The 12488-nt window shown below is 50.2% G+C and overlaps 1 protein-coding gene across 1 annotated transcript in view; it reads left to right on the top strand.

The window, feature by feature from the left end:
- Window positions 1-12488, top strand: part of BDKRB1 (bradykinin receptor B1) — a 27945-nt gene that overhangs the window by 13114 nt on the left and 2343 nt on the right. Inside the window, exon 2 of the mRNA XM_049612210.1 lies at window positions 6799-6981. The gene's annotated coding sequence lies outside the window, so the exon portion shown is untranslated. The remainder of the gene's footprint in view (window positions 1-6798; window positions 6982-12488) is intronic.

Here is a 12488-nt window from a genome sequence, read left to right as displayed (position 1 = left end):
AGATAGATAGATAGACAGATAGATAATAGATAGATGATAGACAGATAGATGATAGATAGATAGACAGATGATAGATAGATGATAGATGATAGATAGACAGATGATAGATAGACAGATAGATGATAGATAGATAGATGATAGATAGATGATAGATGATAGATAGATAGATAGATAGATGATAGATAGATGATAGATAAATAGATAGATTGATAGATGATAGATAGATAGATAGATAGATAAATAGATAGATAGATAGATGATAGATACATGATAGATAGATAGATGATAGACAGATAGATAGACAGATGATAGAGAGATAGATAGATAGATGACAGATAGATACATGATATATGATAGATAGATAGATAGATAGATAGATGATAGGTAGATACATGATAGAAAGATAGATAGATAGATGATAGATAAATAGGTAGATAGACAGATGACAGATAGACAGATGATAGATAGATGACAGATAGATGATAGATAGATGATAGATAGATGATAGAAGATAGATGATAGATAGATGATAGACAGACAGATGATAGACAGATAGATAGATGATAGAAGACAGACAGATGATAGATAGATAGATAGATAGATGGATAGATAGATAGGAATAGGTAAATATCCTATTGGTTTGGTTTCTCTGGAGAGCCCTGCCTGAGACACATCTATGCCAACAAACTCTGAAACGTTAGCTCTCTTCTGAGGCATCTTCTCTGAATGCCCAGTGGAGAACCCCATTCAAGTATTTCACGTGTATCGTCGACGTATCTGTCTCTGTCACATATCTGTAGCCACCATGAGGGCTGGGACAGCCAAGGATGACCCCAAGTCTTCAAGGGAAGGTGAGCGTTGTCTTCAGCGTGTCATTTCTCCTGCGCCCTGGTCGTAGGAGCATTTCTGATCACGGGGCTCAGCCTGCTTTCTTGTGTTAGAGATACACGCTCACAGCATCAACCCCATCCCCGCAAAAGACATACGAGCACTACTGGTTTCTGTGGAAAACGAACTTGATTTCACGCCCCCATTTCTCGCCGGACGCGTAGGCCATTTAGGCCCGTGGGCTGATTGAAAGATGAGGCAACAGGCTTTCCATATGGGCGATTTCTGCCAGATTACACAGAGGAAGGTCATAAAACTGGGAACATACGTACGCATAATTCCTCTCAACCTGTGAACGTCCATATGATGAAAGAGTGACATTTTCCGTGGATTTATTTGATCCCCGCAACAGCTGTCAGAGCAGGCAGGGCACCTTCGCTGCCAGATGAAGAACCTGCGGGTCTGAGCCTTCCCGGGACTTCCCCGCAGGGGCCCCCGGCTCTCTTCCCACCCTCGCCCCCTCTCCCCCAGTGCCAGGGGAGTATCTGCGCTCTCAGAGAACTCACTCCGATCTGAAACCGTTTCGTGCTCTTTGCTGCACCAAAACAACAGCCTTTGGGGGCAAATCTGCACAGAGTGGACCGCAGGGCAGGGGCTGAGTGGTCCTCAAAAGGAATGAGGAAACGCGGTCTGAGGCTTGACCCTGGGCTTTCTGACTCCGAAGTTCTAAGTAAGCCTTCCACAAACAACATTTGTGCACGCCCACGTGCTGGGCCTTCCACCTACAATGTTTTTGCGTTTGTTTGTTTGTTTGTTTGTTTTGGCTGGCCTGCCTTCCAAACTCCTATTCATCTCTCAAAACCCCAGTCAAATATCCCTCTGCCATAATTCTTCCAAGACTTCCAGTCTTTAGGCCTTCATACTCGGACGTAACCTTGGCTCTTCATTACCATTCTGCCTTCCAAGGCGTGCAGTCACTGTCTGCCTGCCTGCCTGTCTTTGTCCTCAGACGGACCCCGCGCTCCACAAGGGGACGCGGAAAAGGCTTTGTTCACCTCCGTCTTCCCATTGCCCACAAGGCACCTGGGGCCCCCAAGGGGTTCAGGACGTGCGTGTTGACATAGGGACAAACTATTGATATTCCGATATGCAGCATAAGTAAATAGGGTCCTGAATTTATTCAGCAAATACGTGCTGATTGAGCACGTCGGCTCTGTTGTAGGAGTTCCGGAGTAAGACTCTCATCAAAAGAGGTAAACACCTTGCCTGGTGGAGACACAGGAAGGAAAAACTAAACAGTGTAGCCAGGTGGTGAGAAACAAGGAAGCAGGCAGAAGGGAGGAGGTATTACTTCAGGGAAGGGCTCTCTGATAAGGGGGGATTTGTGGGGGCCAGGAGGACCCGAGGGATGTGGCTGTCTACGGGAAGGGTGCTCCGGGCACAGGGAATGGCCAGTGCAAAGGCCCTGAGGTGGAGAGGACGTGGCACGTCTGAGACAGAGCAGAGGCCAGAGAGCCAGTGGATGAGCGGGTGGGGAGTGTGAAAAGGACACTGAGAAAGGCAGCAGGGCTGTGCAGCCTTGTGGGTGGGCCGCTGTCAATCGCAGCGCTTTCCTGTCCCTGCGAGGGGAGCCTGAGGGTTTCAGGCAGAGACGTGACCTGGTCTGGCTCAGGCTTTAGAACACAGAGGATTGTGGCTGACCCTCCCCGGTCACAGGTCATTTCCAAGTGTTGCACCCGGGCCCTGGCTGCATTAGCTCTGGGATTCTCCTGACTCCCCTCAGGGAGGGCCTGCTGAGTCTCACTGTCCAGGCAGCGTTTTATGTGCAAATTTCTAAACTTGCACTGGTCTGTGGAACCCCTGGCCCAGTGGGCTATTTTCTGCTGAGTGGCCGGTGCCCAGAGCCCCTTACTTCTAAATTTTTTTTTACCGTTTATTTTTATTTTTGAGACACAGAGAGACAGAGCATGGACAGGGGAGGGGCAGAGAGAGAGGGAGACACAGAATCGGAAGCAGGCTCCAGGCTCCGAGCTGTCAGCACAGAGCCCGATGTGGGGCTCGAACTCACGGACCCCGAGATCATGACCTGAGCCGACGTCGGACGCTTAACCGACTGAGCCGCCTAGGCGCCCCGCCCCTCACTTCTAAATGGCCGTCGGCTCAGGCCAGGGCAGTGCTCCCAGCTGCCCGCATGCCTGGGACACCTTCAAGCCGGCCCCCATCGCCCTGTCGCTTCCCAGGTATCTGTGCCTTGTTAAACCTACAAACTGTAGGATTTTCTTTTCACACCCCTTGCATCTTGACACCTGGCCCTGGCCCCATCCGTCCCCACCCACTCTGTGCCGCACGCTGCGGGCTCTCGTATAGTGGTGTTTGCACACTTGGCTGAAATGTTGGCTCGATCGCTTGCCAGACGCATGGAACCTGAGCGGCCCCCAGGGGCGAGGGGGGGCGCCAGGCAGGTGCTCCCTACGTGTATGCAGAATAGAAGGATGAACACTCAGACCTGTGCTCACAGAGGACCAAAGGGGCCTTGAATGACGGAGGCGCATTAAGCAGAAAGACAGGGGCGGGGGGGGGAGAGCCATTTCCAGCAAATGCTCACAGGAAGGCGCGTCCAGAGGCATTAGGAGCCCAGGAGTCACCCGTCAGGAAATGTCCCAGGGTGGAGGGTGGCTCCGCGTGTTACAGCAGGACCACAGGGGAGTCTGAATTCCAAGGGGTTGGGCTGTTGTCCTAGGAAATGACAAAATTCAGGTGCTCTGGAATATTAATCCAGCACAAGCATGGACAGAAGGACAAAACTCAGAAAGCTAGGAGATTGGCTGGGAGCTCTTTGTCGCAGACGTGTCTGCCACGTGATTGTCTAACACCTACGGCCGGAAGGAAGACTTGGACGGAGGGGAAGGTGGCCGGCGGGGCCTTAGGTCCCGGCCGGAAGCGGGCCGGCCTCGGTTCCTTTCCTGCGTCGACATGTAAAGATAATACAAGAGACAGCTCGTGTCTTGTGAGGACTGAGCGAGAGCCCTGAAGATGTCCGACATCTGGAAGTCACCTGTAGAGATGAGCCCAGGGAGGTGACCTTGCAGAACCTGCTGGGTGTGACTAGGAGAGGAGACAGGGTGACTCCGGGGTTTAGTGACCAGAGAACTGTGTGTGTGCCATGGTGGGGACTGCGACCTGTGTGTCCCCAAGTCCCTTAAGCTCAAGCTCACCTTCTCGGAATATGCATGGAGCATAGCCCGAGCCCTCAGCTCAGGAGACCCCGCTGCCTGGAGTCCCCAGCATCAGCATCAGGGACAATCCAGGGAAGGTTGACCTGTCCCAGCACGCTGGTCAGGCTGTCCTGTTTCTAGACGGCAGCCCTGGGTCTCTTTCCAGCCGCCTCTTCATGCCTTAGAATAGTCTCTTTGCTGTCCTGTTCTCCCTACAGAGGCCCCACACAGGCCCCAGGCCCCAGAGGACCCTCACCCCACTCCTGGCCTCCCCCTGCCTCCACGTTACAGGGGCCTGTACCCCTTCCTAGATGTAGGATTCCCTCATCCTGCCCTCAGCCTTCGGAATTCAGGCCCCCTTGACCCATAGGCTTGGGTTCCCTCACCCTGCCCTCAACCCCCCAAAGTCAGGCCCCTCTTCCCAAGACTTGAGGTTCTCTTGCCCTGCCCTTAACCCCCCAGAATTCAGGCCCCCTCTCCCCAACACTCGGGGTTCCCTCGCCTTGTCCTCAGCCGCTGGAAATCAGGCCCCTTCTCCCCAAGACTTGGGGTTCCGTCACCCTGCCCTTAAACCCCAGAATTCAGGTCTCCTCTCTCCACAGGCTTGGGGTTCCCTCGCCTTGTCCTCAACTTCCCAGAATTTAGGTCTCCTCTCCCCACAGACTTGGGGCTCCCTCGCCTTGCCTTTAACCCCCAAAATTCAGACCTCCTCTCCCCAAGACTTGGGGTTCCCTCACCCTGCCGTCAACCCCCAAAATCCAGACCTCCTCTCCCCAAGACTTGGGGTTCCCTCGCCTTGCCCTTAACCCCCAAAATTCAGACCTCCTCTCCCCACAGACTTGGGGTTCCCTCATCCTGCCCTCAACCCCCCCCAGAATTCAGGCCCCCTGTCCCCAAGACTTGGGGTTCCCTCGCCTTGCCCTCAGCCCCTGGAATTCAGGCCCTTTCTCCCCACAGCCCCAGAGGCAGAGGGCAACTCCACTCCGTTTCCCACCCTGAGTGAGCCATAGGAGGAACATCCATTTTCCTAAAAGAACTTTCCATCCTGCCCGCGGGGGGAGCCCCCAAGGCTTTGGCAAGGCTGCCACAGAGTCCTCTCCCGAAGCCCTGCTCATCAGCCATCACGTGGCAAGTGGGCCACCAGCAGTGGGGGCCACAGGGTCCTGCCACACACAGGCCCCTTCTCACCGTCTCACCGTCTCTCCCCGACATGAGGCGGGGTCGGCCAGGGTCCGACCGAGTGGCTCACCTCCCACGGAGCTGGTCTCAGGGACCCTCCCGAGTCAATGCCTGTCTGGGCAGGAAGGCATCTCCTAAGACAGACACTGGTGAGAAGCAGTCCATTCTCCACTCCTGTGGAAGAGAGAAAAGGCAGTCACTCTCTGCAAATGGTTTCCACTGGTGAGACCCCCATCTTCGTTGCTAATTAGGAAGGCCTGGGATTTGGAGGCCTTCTCTGATGAAAAGCTACCCAGACGCTGGCCGACATTCACCTAACGTCTGCGTGACTAAAACATCCCAGGTCTCTCCTCACGTGAAGGGACCGTCCCCAAAGACAGATTCCAGTCTCCTCCCTCAAATGCTCCCCAGCTGCTGTCTCGGAATCTTCTTTGTTTTTTCTGCTTCCACAATTTTAATATATCTAGCAACAGGAGAGACTTGCTAGAAAGTTCTAAAGTGCAGTTTGTCCCCACTGAGGTGTCAGTACAGAGAAAGGAAACAGAGAAGGCTAGATGCTGAAGACAAAGGGGACATTCTTCTGCCCCAGACACGTTGGGTTCAAGGGGACATCAAAAGGGGACACGGAGGGGCCCCCGGGTGGCTCAGTCGGTTAAACGTGCGACTTCGGCTCAGGTCATGATCTCCTGGTTTGTGGGTTTGAGCCCCGTGTCGGGCTTTGTGTTGACAGCTCGGAGCCTGGAGCCGGCTTCGGATTCTATCTCATTCTCTCTCTGCCCCTCCCCTGCTCATTCTCTGTCCCTCTCTGTCTCTCAAAAATAAATACATGCAAAAAAAAAAAAAATTCTTTTTAAAGAGGGGGCATGGGGCATCCAAGAGGCAGGACTTGGGTGTGGGGAGGGCTGGGGCCCTGAGATTTGAGGATGACCTTTCCAGAAGCCACAATTCAAGCCCCAGGCATGGATGCATTCTCCTGCATTTAGGGAGGGAGTTCGAAGCGTCTTAATTTTTAAGAGGGAGGGTTAGGGGCATTTCAGTTACAGGATCTTGAGGCCAGACGCTCAAAGAAAGCCAGAAATTTCTTACTGTCTGAACAGGAGGTCTTGAGCAGTTCAATTGGATATGTGCAGGCAAATAGGCTTCAGAGCTGCTGGGGAAGATGAGGAAAAGTGTATCTGATCCCATTCAGTTCCGGACGTTGCAGGAGTCAATTTTTTTCCTAGCTCACTGTTTGTTTAATGGGGTCCACACTAACGGATTCTTGGCCGTGTGTCCTTGAGGACTGAAACTCAAAAGGGACGTTGAAGTCAGCTCCCACAAAAGCTGAGGTTTTGTAGTAAGCCTCAGGCATGTGGGACCCTGTGGTGAACGGGGCACAGTCATTACTCAATGTCCACTGAGGCTCGAAGGGACTGGATGATGCCAGAATATGGTTTAAGGGCATATTGGCCAACATACTTTTTTTTGGCAGAGTCACTGGTCTCCCCAGATGTCTCCAAAGTAAAGAGGGGGGCTGGGAGCTGAATACTCTCTTGCCAGCCTTAAAGTACAGAGCAATGTTCCTTTTAAACCCCAGCTTGCTTCTTCCATCGAAAGACTCACTTTCTCGGCAATCCCTCCAGTGACCTCATTGGAGAGGAGGTTGGGCAATTTGAGGCCATCGCGTTTCCACGGTGCTTCTCAGCCCAGAAAACACCTCCGAAAGCAGCTCTCGCCATCAGAAAACCCAGACGAAGTCGCGAGCTTTTTCATCCCCTGAGTAAGTAAACAGCCGTCTCTTTTTTTCCTTTTATGAGAGCAAGGTGTAAGAGGAGATTCACGTCTCGTTGGAAAAAACAAACAAAGAAAGCTTCCTCTTACAATGAAATACTGGCAGGATTTTCTGTTTTAAGTGTATGTCTTGTTTTTTGTTTTAAACGTAATTCTAAATCAGTGGGAGAGATTGTATTCTGTGCCTGCTTCAGGGTTTAGTTGCTTTTCCAGCAGAAAAGGAGGAGAGCGTCTGGACTAGCTCATGGAGGTCCCAGAAATTCTTTCTTGACATCAAGGCCGTATGAAACACGTAGAGGCTGAATAATACAGCCCCTAATGAGCTCCGTGTGGACTCTGACCAGTTTCAATCTACGAATTTTGATTTATAAAAATCAAATCGGTCTTCCCAGGATTGCTTGCAAGATTTCATAAGGCCAATAAATTGGTTGGGTTCTTTGTGGCTTGAAAATCGCATCTTAATTATGTGACTGAGTTGAGATTCATTCATCTCTCTGTCTGTATTTCAAATGCCTTTATCTCACCTCACTGTTGAAATTGGAACGAATTCCACGAGGCCCAATCCGTTGAAGAAAGTGGTCTCCCGAGTAGCACATGCCAGGGTTGGAATATGCAAACTCAGAAAATATCACGTAGAAATTACAGAATCATCTTCTCTAGCAGGCCTGCCCAGCATCACCTTTACGTTTTTCAAATAAGATCGAGTATTACCGATACTATCAATAGCTGCTGTTTATTGAGCACCTACTATGTGCCAGGCAGATATCAGAGCTAAAACTAAGAACTGGTGAAGGAAGGGCTCTCCTTTCTGTCCGACGTCATATAAACACAGACAACAGCTGGTAAAGACAAACCCTTTCAAAATGAGCCCAGCTTGAGCAGACATGCTGTGTCCGTGGGGGGCCCACGGACACAGCTGGGTCCACTGGGACGGAGGGCAGTGTCTGCTAAGCCAACCAGATTCGAGCTGAAGTCAGAGGTCTCTGCTGGTGGCTTGGGAGGCAGCCCCTGATTCCCTAGGGAGGGCGAAATTCCCTGAATTTCCTCTGGATGCCGTAACAAATCAGCACAACCTTAGTAGCTTAAAACAACACAAATTTATTATTCTGGAAGTCAGATGTTCAAACTCAGTCGCCCTGGGCTAACGTCAAGGTGTTAGAAGGGCTGTGTTCCTTCTGGAGGCTCCAAGGGAGAATCCTTGCTTTTTCCAGCTTCTTTTTAAAAATTAAAAAAAAAAAAAAAGTCTTTTTTAATGTTTATTTATCTTTGAGAGACAGCGCGAGCGGGGAAGGGCAGAGAGAGAGGGAGACACAGGATCCGAAACAGACCCCAGGCTCCGAGCTGTCAGCACAGAGCCTGACACGGGGCTCGAACCCACAAACCGCGAGAGCTTGAACTGAGCAGAAACCAAGAGTCGAGCGCGTAACCGAGGGAGCCACCCAAGCACCCCAGACCAGAATGTATTTAGTTAAGAAAATGTCCTTGCTATAAGTGCCGAGGTACCTGCTAATCTCTGAGCAAATTCTGCCAAGCAGAGGCTGTTCTCAGGTCTGACTCTTTACGTACAAAATCACGTAACTCTCTTAGCCCATGTATGTTCACAGGTGATGCCTTTACGCCCTAGTTCAGAGTGGCTTTCAACAAACATTTTTACCAGAGAATATTTTTACTCTACAAATAAGTTGTAGTTACTTCCCCTCTTTGAACGTTTTGTGAAACTTAGAGGCTGCGCATCCCGGGTTTTCTCAGTTTCGTCTCATTTCTTGTACAGAATATGAATTTACCCAAGTGAAAAGATTCTTCCCACAAACTGAGATATTCCAAAGCTCACTACAGAGATTTAAAATCAAATCTTGTGTGCCACCGAGCTCACATTCTTTAAACATTTTTCCCCTTTCGCAATAAATGTCCTTTATTTTCTGCATAATACCTTCATTTTCAAGGTAATTACAGTCTGCTAAAAGCGTAAAAGCAGGTGTTTTGGTGCTCCATTCTTTGCGTACCTTGATTAAAGATATCCAAATGATTTGGAACAAAATTCAAACAAAATTTAGAGTTCCGCTTTAACAAACAGCTTAGTAACATTTCCGGGCATTTAGGCTCAAGGTCCCCTAAAAGTGATTGATGATGGGGCAGCAAAGAAAGGAAATACGTGCTCTAGGGTTTTTTTTTTTTTTTAATTCATCGTCAACCTTATTACGAAAAGCTTGTGGTTCTGTAACCCTGTGTACCCATCTTTAGATTTTCTAAACTTTGTCAACTCTAACCTCCATTTTAATTGGTAGAATATTGAGGGGCGCCTGGGTGGCTCAGTCGGTTGAGCGTCCGACTTCGGCTCAGGCCATGATCTCGAGGTTCGTGAGTTCGAGCCCCACATCGGGCTCTGTGCTGACAGCTCGGAGCCTGGAGCCTGCTTCCGATTCTGTGTCTCCCTCTCTCCTCTGCCCCTCCCCCGCTCATGCTCTGTCTCTCTCACTCTCAAAAATAAGGAACATTAAAAAAGAATTAATTGGTAGGATCCTGAAACTTATTCATATGCAATTGCAAACGGCGTGTGCACCAGTGGCCTCTTCAAAGTACATTTCTGTTCCACTGCTCTCTTATTTTCGAAAGAACATCGCTGTTACCATGACACCACACCCCAGCAAAATCTGTATTTGTATTATCATCACAAAAACATAACTCTAGTTCCAACGTAAACAACTGAAACTGAATTTAGAATAGCATCCCCCAGAAGTCGTTGTTCCAGTCGCCCAGATGGAACTTCCAGAAGTTTTGCTTTGAGTCCGTGAATTGGATCATGTTTGGAACTGATTTTTTTCCAGTGGAAGAATCAGAAGATACCGATAGCATTTTCCCTGTGTGTGGAGTTGTTATGAAGCGGACCCATGATCAGCTGTCATTTCCACTGTTACCTGTGCAGGAGATAAACTGGAACCAAAAATGAGTTGAATTAATTGGCAGAATAGTAGCTTGATCTGAATGGAAAATCCATGCTTCCCAGAGCGACCTGTAACAACGCCTTCTGCAGCTACGTGGGTGCAATCGGTCTTAGGGCAGATCTTTTAAAATTACTAACTTCTGGGGCGCCTGGGTGGCTCCGTTGGTTGAGCGCCCGACTTCAGCTCAGGTCGTGATCTCCTGGTTCGTGGATTCGAGCCCCTCATCGGGCTCTGTGCTGATAGCTCAGAGCCTGGAACCTGCTTTGGAATCTGTGTCTCCCTCCCTCTCTCTCTCTCTCTCTCTCTCAGCCCCTCCCCTGCTCACACTCTGTCTCTCTCTCAAAAATAAAATACACGGTTTAGAAAATTAAAATTACTAACTTCTGCAGTAGCAGCTTTGGGTCTTAGGTTTTCTTGTGGTTGGTGAAATCGCCACAGAGCCCTGCCTAGTGATGTAAATAAACATCAACAGTCTGTGCAACTTGCAAATTTGTTGCCAACTTCCTTGAGAAAGGGGAGCTCAGTACTTACATCCTCCCGAAACTTTCATCTTTTAGCTCATCGAGGCCAAAAGGGCATATTGCAAATTTTTAAAGTGTTTCCAGGGTAAAAAAAAAAAAAAAAAAAAAAAAGAATTCCACAAAGAAAAATAAATAAATGAAACGATTCCCAAATAACCAGATAAATATTTAGCTGTGGATTTACAGCACAAGAGTGTCTCGACTCTTCTGTATGCACTCGGTCAGAGTTCCCCATGCCACACATACGCCACAGCCACCAGCCCTTAATCCCCCGTGTATCCCACTGACCTCCCCACTCGTGGCCAAGCAGTTCATTCTCCCCTCTGTCTACACTCTCCCTCGGTGGTTTCGTCCACTCTTGGACGTCCACTATGTCAGCTCTTGTCATTGAATACCAGACTTGAACATCTAGTCGCTGGAAATCCCCACTTGATGTCCCCACTCGATACTTCAACCTTGAACCTTGACATGTCCGAGAGTGAACTCCTGATCTCCCCGCCTGCCGCCAAACCCTGCCCCATCTACACACTGCCGTCTCCATCTCAGCTGATGGCAACGTCATATGTCCAGGTGCTCTCCTCTCTCCCCACCTGTATCCGACTGAAAATCATGGCGGCACTACCTTCAATATAAAATCCAGAAACGGATTCCATCTCACCATTCCCCCTGCTTACCACCCCCGTGCTACAATTTTATTCAGTATGTTTACTGTTGTGGGCTCTCTCCTCCCACGAGGCTGGAAGCCTCCTGAGGGGTCTTTGCTAGTTTGATTCACTGCTCTGTCCCAAATACCTAGAACAGTGCCAGGTACATAGTAGGTGCTCAATAAATACTGGTTCGGTAGACAAATGCATGGAGGAACTGGTAAATTACACCTCAGTGTGAATGGCACAGCGTGTGAGTTACACACAGCATCCAAACTCGAAAGTCATCATGTCCTCGGTTGAGGAAAGTCATGCTCAGGGACATCAAGTGATTGCTCAAGGTCACCCAGCCAAGAATGGTTCACAAGCTGCTCGCTGTGTGAATGGGGATCATACGGGTCTCCTGAGTCAGCTGTGGCCAGCTGGACTGGCAGGTGCCCATAAATCCATGAGTGCAGGATGCGATCCCTTCTTTCTGTGGGGTTCCAGAGGGCGGCGGGACTCAGTCTGCTTGCTTCCCACCGTATCCCTCCCCCAATGAAACTCCGCGTGGGCATTTGGGAGGCAGGCCTGCTGTGTGGCTGGGACTGTGGCCTTTCGGGTCAGCACAGACTGAGGGCTCCCAGGACAGGCTGCTCACTTCCAAGCCTGGCTTCCTCATCTACCGACTGGGGGCCAAACATGCAGCAGAATCGAGGAGACAGAGGCCCGGCCTCTGGAATCAGACTGTGCCGGGCTGAATCCCCTCTCTACTCCAGCCCCCTGTGCAACTGTGGACGAGTGATCAGTCCCTCCGCGCCCCGCTTTCTGAGCAAATGTAGATGACGAGGCTCTTACCCCCACAGGGCTGCTGGGAACGTTAAATGAAAAAGTACTTCAATGTCAAACTCTCCGAATGGTGTCTGGCTTAGAAATCATCTCATCGATGTTAGCTGCTTTATTAATGTTGTTTTACTGCTGGTAATTTGCAAGCCCGGCTTCTCGTGCTGGAAACCTCCCACCGTTGTCCCTACCCCGTCCACCCCACTGGTCTGGGTCCCAATGGACGGACATCCCCGCTGTCTGCACCTCTTGCTAGCACTTCCTGATTCTTTCTTAGGTCCTCACCCACTGTCTCCACGTCTGCATCGCCTCTGGACGGTGAGCACCTTCAGGCTGGGGGCTGGGTCCTTTCCCTGGCAAGGTGCTGGCACAGAGCGGGTGCTCTTTGATGTCTGCCAAAGAGTGAACGATAACAATCTGGTTGTTAATAAGACCGAGTGCTTCCTCTAGACCAGGCGACCGTGCCAAGCTCTCCATAGACCCTGTCCCTGGTCCTCACCACGGTTACACAAGAGGGATACGACTAGCTTTGCCCTTCGAGGGATGCGACTAGCTTTGCCCTTCGAG

This window comes from Panthera uncia (genome assembly GCF_023721935.1).
Source record: "Panthera uncia isolate 11264 chromosome B3 unlocalized genomic scaffold, Puncia_PCG_1.0 HiC_scaffold_1, whole genome shotgun sequence".
Taxonomy (NCBI): domain Eukaryota; kingdom Metazoa; phylum Chordata; class Mammalia; order Carnivora; family Felidae; genus Panthera; species Panthera uncia.
This window is presented reverse-complemented; position numbering and strand designations above follow the sequence as displayed.